At 46.0% G+C, this 7176-nt stretch overlaps 1 non-coding gene across 1 annotated transcript; it reads right to left on the bottom strand.

Annotated features, from left to right (window-relative positions):
- Window positions 1-6005: 6005 nt before the first annotated feature.
- Window positions 6006-6111, bottom strand: LOC122049956. The gene has a single exon (XR_006131191.1). It is a non-coding gene; the product is annotated as a small nucleolar RNA R71 (small nucleolar RNA).
- Window positions 6112-7176: the final 1065 nt, after the last annotated feature.

Here is a 7176-nt window from a genome sequence, read left to right as displayed (position 1 = left end):
GTCCTGGTGAGTGAAGTCAGGCAGTGGGAAAGTCCTGGTGAGTGAAGCTAGGCAGTGGGAAAGTCCTGGTGAGTGAAGCCAGGTGAAAATCCTAGTGAGTGAAGCTAGGTGAAAGTCCTGGTGAGTGAAGCCAGGCAGTGGGAAAGTCCTGGTGAGTGAAGCCAGGCAGTTGGAAAGTCCTGGTGAGTGAAGCCGGGCAGATTGGAAATCATGGTGAGTGAAGCCAGGTGAAAACCCTAGTGAGTGAAGCTAGGTGAAAGTCCTGGTGAGTGAAGCCGGGCAAGGGAAAATCCAGATGGATCAAGGGTGATCGGACATCTGGTGTTGAGAAGGTCAAGTAGGTCAAGGGAGTGACCGGATACTTGACACGAAGAGAAAAGTCCAAGTGGGTCAAAGGGATTGACCAGACACTTGGTGGGGAGTCTTAGCAGGTCAAGGGAGTGACCGGATGCTAAGCATTATGTACCAACAGGTCAAGGTTGACCGGATGTTGGTTTGGAAGGTTTGGGACTTGGTTTAGGCAAAAACCAAGCTTTGGATCGATCCAGTGATACACTGGGTATCTGGATCGATCTGGTGATCGATCAGTAACCAAACAGTAGCCTACTGAGTGTTATCTGATCGGTCTGCAGACCGATCAGGAAATAACGATCAGAAGGCAAGAAGTTCGGGAGAAAAGGAAGCTGATCGGTCCCTAGACCGATCAGAGGAAGCTCTGATCGGTCCCCAGGACCGATCAGGGTCTTACTGGACCGATCAGGAGATGTTCTGATCGGTCCAGCCCTAGCCGTTGGCTCACAACGGCTAGTCTTCTGTCTTCTGTTCTTCGCAGGTGCAGTGCAGGTTGAGTGCAGGTTATAAAAGGAGTTCAAGGGCTTCTACAGTGCGCTCTGGCTCTACTGCTTCTCTTCTTCTTCCTACTCCTGACTGTGATCGAGCTTTGCTGAGCTCCGAAGCTTCGGGTGAGCTTCTTTGACTGAGTTGCTTGTTGGCATTCATCCGTGAAGTTGGTGCTTCATCCGGGACTTCAGTCGACGAGAAGGCAAGCGAGTATTTGTACATTCATTGTGTATTTTGTTCTTGCTCTTCTTTGTATTTCCATATTGCTGTTGCAAGCTATTGTGGCGAGGTTTCTCCACCCACAAGGAGTATTTATTAGCCGGTTCTCCGGGGACTCATCCACCGACGGATTGATAGGGCTCGTCCACCTTACGGACACGCCGAGGAGTAGGAGTTTCATCTCCGACCTCGTTACATCGTCGAGTTCGAGTTTGAGGTTTGATCTTTCCTTTTTGCGTTTCTATTTAGTTATTTCCGCTGCGCTAACCCTAATTATAGGAAGAAACGAGCAATTTGGGGTCGGCTATTCACACCCCCCTCTCTAGCCGCGATCATCGATCCTAACATCTATCACCTTCCATTCACTTACGCTCTTTTCTCTCTCATTTCTCTTTTCTTCCTTTCCATCATTTGCCAACCATTTAAATTGTCTAGATAATTTGCTGTGCAAAGTTGATTAGTGCTTAATCAACAGTCCCTATGGATACGATATCTTTTTATTACTGACGACGTAACCGTACACTTGCGGTTCGTAACAAGTAGTCGGCATTATAAAGGATAAGCAGGTCGAGCTTGATGCAGCCACAGCCAAGGAGATGGAACGGCTCGGCTTGGCCCCTGTAGGCTCGCAAGAGGGCACGGTTGAGGAGATAGCAACCGTGGGCGATGGGGCCGCCGAGCGGACACCCAGTGTAGGAGGGGCGGCTAACCCGAGATCGGTCCGGGAAGCGCCACCCTCCGTCCCTGTTGAGGGCTCGGGGTCCTCGAGTGATGAAGTACCCCTCACCCACAAGAGACGCCGGACGGATGCGCCTTCCCATTCTGCCACCTCAGCCATCCAAACTTCTGCTGGAGGTGCCTCGTCTTCAGCCGTCCACACAACAGGGGAGGCCATTTCCTCCTAGCGGACTCCGTCTGTGGCTGAGCTATCAGAGTCGCTCGCCATTCAACCAATTACCTCTTTGCCACCAGCTAGGCGGAAGGTGAAGTGGTCTGCCATTCTGCCAGTACCTCCAGCTCAAGCTTCCGACCCATCCGCCTCTGCTCAATCAACGTCGAGCGGAAGACGATCCATTACCGCTACGCTCCACCTCTCGATGGAGGATCTTCTGGCGCCGGGCGACCAACCCAGCTCTCCTCAACATCAAGTTTACATCCGAGGTCGGCTTGCCCGCATTTGGGAGGAGGCGAGGGCGCGTACTGCCATGAAACCCCCGGGCGCGCTGGCTGATAGCCATCTGGAGATGTCCACCAGGGTTAGTATTTGCAAAGATTTATTCATAAGTTACCTCCGCGCGACCCTAATATTTACCTGATTTGCTTGCAGTACTGGGTGGAGAATATTGCCATGTGCCAGCGGCTGGCACAAGTGGACGATGAGCTGAAGAAGCTTAAACTCTCTGGAGAAGCCTCCTCCTCCCAGGGGCCACCGGTCACCCCGTCTGCAGGCCGAGCTGGAAAAGACCCAACAACTTCTGGCGGCAAAGCAGCAGAAATTAGCTGAGCAGGCTAGTAGGTTGGGCCAGATCGAGACGTAGTTGAAAACCTACGATCGGAAACTCGACCTGGCCTCCACAAGGAAACGACGGGCCATCGCCGATCTGGAAGAGAAGAATAAGGAGGTCCGACAGCTAGCCGAGGATCTTAAAAAGGTGGAGGACTTCCTGGTTGTCGAGCGGGAGAGTCGGTCGGCCAAGGAGGCGGAGCTACAAGGTCAAGTAAAGCGCCTTCAAGAGGAATTGGCGGCCTCCCGTGCTGCTCTGACTGCTTACCAAGAGGCCGAGCCGGGTCACTTCACGGTCCTGAAGCAGCAGTTCCTTCGCTCAGATTAGTTCATGGCGAAAGCGGTCGATCGGATTGTCCGATCATTTGAGCTGGCTATCGAGGCGACGCTCGGCCAACTTAAGGTGAATGACCATGTCTCCAAGGCCTTGTCTGATAAAGACGTGAACCACATCTAGCTCCTCGAGTCTATTCCTGATGAGGCCTTCGAGTATATTGAGTGAACGAGGGATCAGTAGAAAATGCTTTTGTAAGGTTTTGAATGCACTCCTGTCGTTCGGCAATGATCTATTATCAATGGAATCCTTTTCCGTTCTTCATATGCCATCTGTTATGCCATCTATTTGCTAAGTATCCGGCTATATAGTTTCGATCGGCTGTCATGCCCGTATTTCCGTTATTGAAATATTCGCTAAGATCATACCTTAGGGGTTTACAGTCATTGCTAGACTCTAGATTTTAAAGTCGCCGCTCGACGATCTTCAGAGCGGGCTTTTTATAGTCGCCGCTTCGACTCTAGGGTTTAACGTCACCGCTCGACGGTCTTCAGAGTGGGCTTTTTATAGTCGTCGCTTCGACTCTGGGGTTTAACGTCGCCGCTCGACGGTTTTCGAGGCGAGATTTTTATAGTCGCCGTTTGACTCTGGGGTTTAACGTCGCCGCTTAACGGTCTTCAGAGCGGACTTTTTATAGTCGCCGCTTCGACTCTGGGATTTAACGTCGCCGCTCGACAGTCTTCGAGGCGGGATTTTTATAGTCGCCGCTTCGACTCTGGGGTTTAATGTCACCGCTCGATGATGTGCGTAGATTATATACTCTTTTATGCATGTTTTTACGCACATTTACATACTTTGAGCATGCTTGATCTTTGCATTTTTATACTTCCAGCTTTCCTTTTAGCATATTTACTCTTTTGGTTCGGAGATCTGCTTTTTGTGCATTTTCTGTACACAGGAGTCGATTTGGTGAAGAATCTACATCTTTGGGAAAGCATTGGAGGAAACAAAGGGAGAAAGCACCGGGCCGTGTACCTCACACGGCCCTGCACTGCTATGGAGCTCGGGCCGTGTGGAGTTTGGCACCAACAGAAGTGGAGAATGACATGACCGTGTGAACTTCACACGGCCGTGTCAAGATTTGAAGCCAACCAGAGCAGAAGCCTTATATGGCCGTGTGGATCTACACGGTCGTGTAGCATTTCCAGAGACTAAGCAGGCTGTGGCCGTGTGCACCACACGGCCGTGTAGCATTTCCAGAGACTAAGCAGGCTGTGGCCGTGTGCACCGCACGGCCGTGCAGCTTTGGAAGAGAAGGAACTGGACATGGCCGTGTGAATCTCACACGGCCGTGTCACGGGGCCGTGTGGCGCCCGATTCCCTCCTCTATTTAAACCCTCCTTCATGAATTGAAAGGGGATCTCTCCCCCTTTGGGAGAAGGCAAGATTTGGTGGTTTCCTCCCATTCTTGGGAGGATTTCTGGGCGATTCAAGGGGAGTTCTTGACGATTCCGGCTCCGGAGCGAGGATTGGATCCGAAGACGAAGCTTCTTCGTAGATAAGTTTTCTCTTTCCCCCTTTTCTTGGTTTCTTGGATTGGGGATTTAAGAAATGCTTGTATTCTCTATTTCTTCGGGTTTTCTTCCTCGATTCATGGAGTAGATCTTGTATTCTAGGATGAAGGGAGTATTTGTATGATGGATTGATGTAATCTCTTATGGATTTGCCATTTTCTTGTTTCAATGACATTATCTTGCTTGTATCGATTAGATCTTGAATGATTAATGGTGATTCGTACTTAATTCTCATTCTTGATTAATTGTTTGGATTTCTTATGGACTTTGTAAAGATAAACTCTCACTTGATCATCCACGTGACAGGTGCAAGCCCGTGTAAGGACGTTTGAGAGATAATCTTGAAGAGGAAATAGGAATATTCAAGAGAGTAGGATGGATTTTGTGATTAGTTTCTTGTATCTTGATAGATTAATAAGTCGTGGGCTTCTACGTTGATATCCGAGGAAGGCATAGTAATAGGTGCACTTATGTGTAAGGACAACATAGGTTCATGTCTAATTAATCCTATTTAGATACATTTCTCAGTCCTTAGCCGGTTGTCTATTGCAAGAGAGAACCGGCAACTTTCTACATGTTAGGCAATTGAGGGATAAGAATTGGTGAACCATTTACATTCGAGAAATCCTACAAAGAAACCGAAACTCCTAGAATCTCCCTTTATCATAACCCAAAACACTAAATTCTTGTTTGTTGATCTTTAAGATTAGATTTGTTTACCTTTACTTTGCTTTTGAAATGATTGGATAGTTGTTTAGCTAATTCGCATTGAGACATTTCTAGTGCTTATTCCAGTTCCTGTGGATACGATAATCTTTTATATTACTTGCGACATTTCCGTACACTTGCGGAGAGCGAACAAGTTTTTGGCGCCGTTGCCGGGGACTGCGCTATAACATTAGGAATTATCAATTGAGTTAGACTAAACATAACATTTGTTTTCCTTTCATATTGCATAGTTGTAACTAATCATTAGATTCCTGTTTTTACTTTCTTGTATAACTCTTACTTCTTGTTAATTCTTTTTGTACAAATTCAATTCTGCATTTTTGATTCTTTTATTTTTCTTTTTCTGTTGAATTGTCATTTGCCATCTTGTTCTTGTGTATGCGAAGATCTAACTTTGCAGGGGAATTCTTTCCTTTTGACCTTGAGATTGATAGAACTTTCCATAAAAGAAGAATTCTGCAAAGGCAAATTGAAGAACAGGAACATTTGAACATGGCAAATAGACCACTTAAGGATTATGCAGCACCCTATGCAAGAGGTTTTCGATCTAGTATTTCAAGACCTTCAGTGGAAGCTAACAACTTTGAGATCAAACCCGCAATCATATCTATGGTGCAGCAGAACCAATTTGGTGGAGGACCTCATGAAGACCCCAATCAACACTTAGAGGTCTTTTATGAAATATGTGGGACCATGAAAATGAATGGAGTTCCTTCAGATGCAGTTAGATTATTATTATTTGGGTTTTCTCTAAGAGATAGGGCAAAGCAATGGCTGAATTCTTTGGCCCCTAATAGCATCACCACTTGGGAGCAGTGTGAGCAACAGTTTCTTGATAAGTTCTATCCACCATGCAAAACAGCTCATATGAGGAATTTAATTGCGAGCTTCAAGCAAACTGACTCAGAATCTCTTTTTGAAGCATGGGATAGATATAATAGTATGCTCAGACAATGCCCACATCATGGGTTGGAAAGATGGTTAGTGTTGCACACTTTTTACAATGGTATCAATTATCATACCAAAGTGTCCCTTGATTCAGCTACTGGAGGGGCACTTATGAAAAAAAGCTTAGATGAAGCCGAAGAAATCATTGAAAGTGTAGCACAAAATCATTATCAATGGGCAAATGAAAGAAGTGGTGGCTATTCCTCTGTAAACCCAACAATTAAAGCATCAGGGAAGTTTGATGTAGATGCAGTCACTCTTTTGTCTGCAAAATTGGACGCTCTTACAAAGAAATTTGAAAATATGGGGACTAGTGCTAATATGGTCAATGCTATTAGTACATCTTGTGAAGTATGTGGGAGTTCAGAGCATTCAAATGACTCATGTCCATTGGGAGCTATCACTGCACAAATCAATCAACTTGAACAATGTGATGCAATCATGAGTTACAATCAAAGGAAGAACAACCCATACTCAAATACTTATAACCCTGGATGGAAGAGTCATCCAAATTTTTCTTACAGAAATAATCAAGATCAAGGACCATCTATGGGGGCAAGACCAAATTTTCAAGCTGGGCAACAAAATTTTCAACATCTATCTTCTCAAGGCTTACCAAAGTCAAATGTTGAAAAGATGCTTGAAGAAATTGTCTCAAGTCAGAATGAAATGAAGCAAGATATAGCAAAGCTCATTCAAAGAATGGATAATTCTGATAAGCATCAAAGGATCCAGGATAGTCAAATTGCCCAACTAGCTTCCTCATCATCCAGAACACCAGGACAGCTTCCAGGAAAACCTGATGTGAATCCTATGGAGCATTGCAATAGGATTGAGCTTAGGAGCGGACGGACCTTGGGAGACTCCCAAGTGACTGCTTCAAAAGGGATACAAAAAGAAGAAGAGCTCTCTCCTCCTATACCAAATCATATTCAAGCTAATGAGGAGAGTACCATTGAGGTTGAAGAGACTCTTCCACTGAACCATCAGAGCAAAGCTGTCCCTTTTCCTCAGAGACTTACAATGCTAAAGAAGGATGAAGAATTTGGCAAGTTTCTAGAAAAAGTTAAGGAAATTTGTGTAGAGGT

The sequence above is a fragment of the Zingiber officinale genome, chromosome 2B (assembly GCF_018446385.1).
Source record: "Zingiber officinale cultivar Zhangliang chromosome 2B, Zo_v1.1, whole genome shotgun sequence".
Lineage (NCBI taxonomy): Eukaryota > Viridiplantae > Streptophyta > Magnoliopsida > Zingiberales > Zingiberaceae > Zingiber > Zingiber officinale.
Note: the sequence above shows the minus strand (reverse complement) of the source record. Positions and strands in the feature narration are given on the sequence as shown.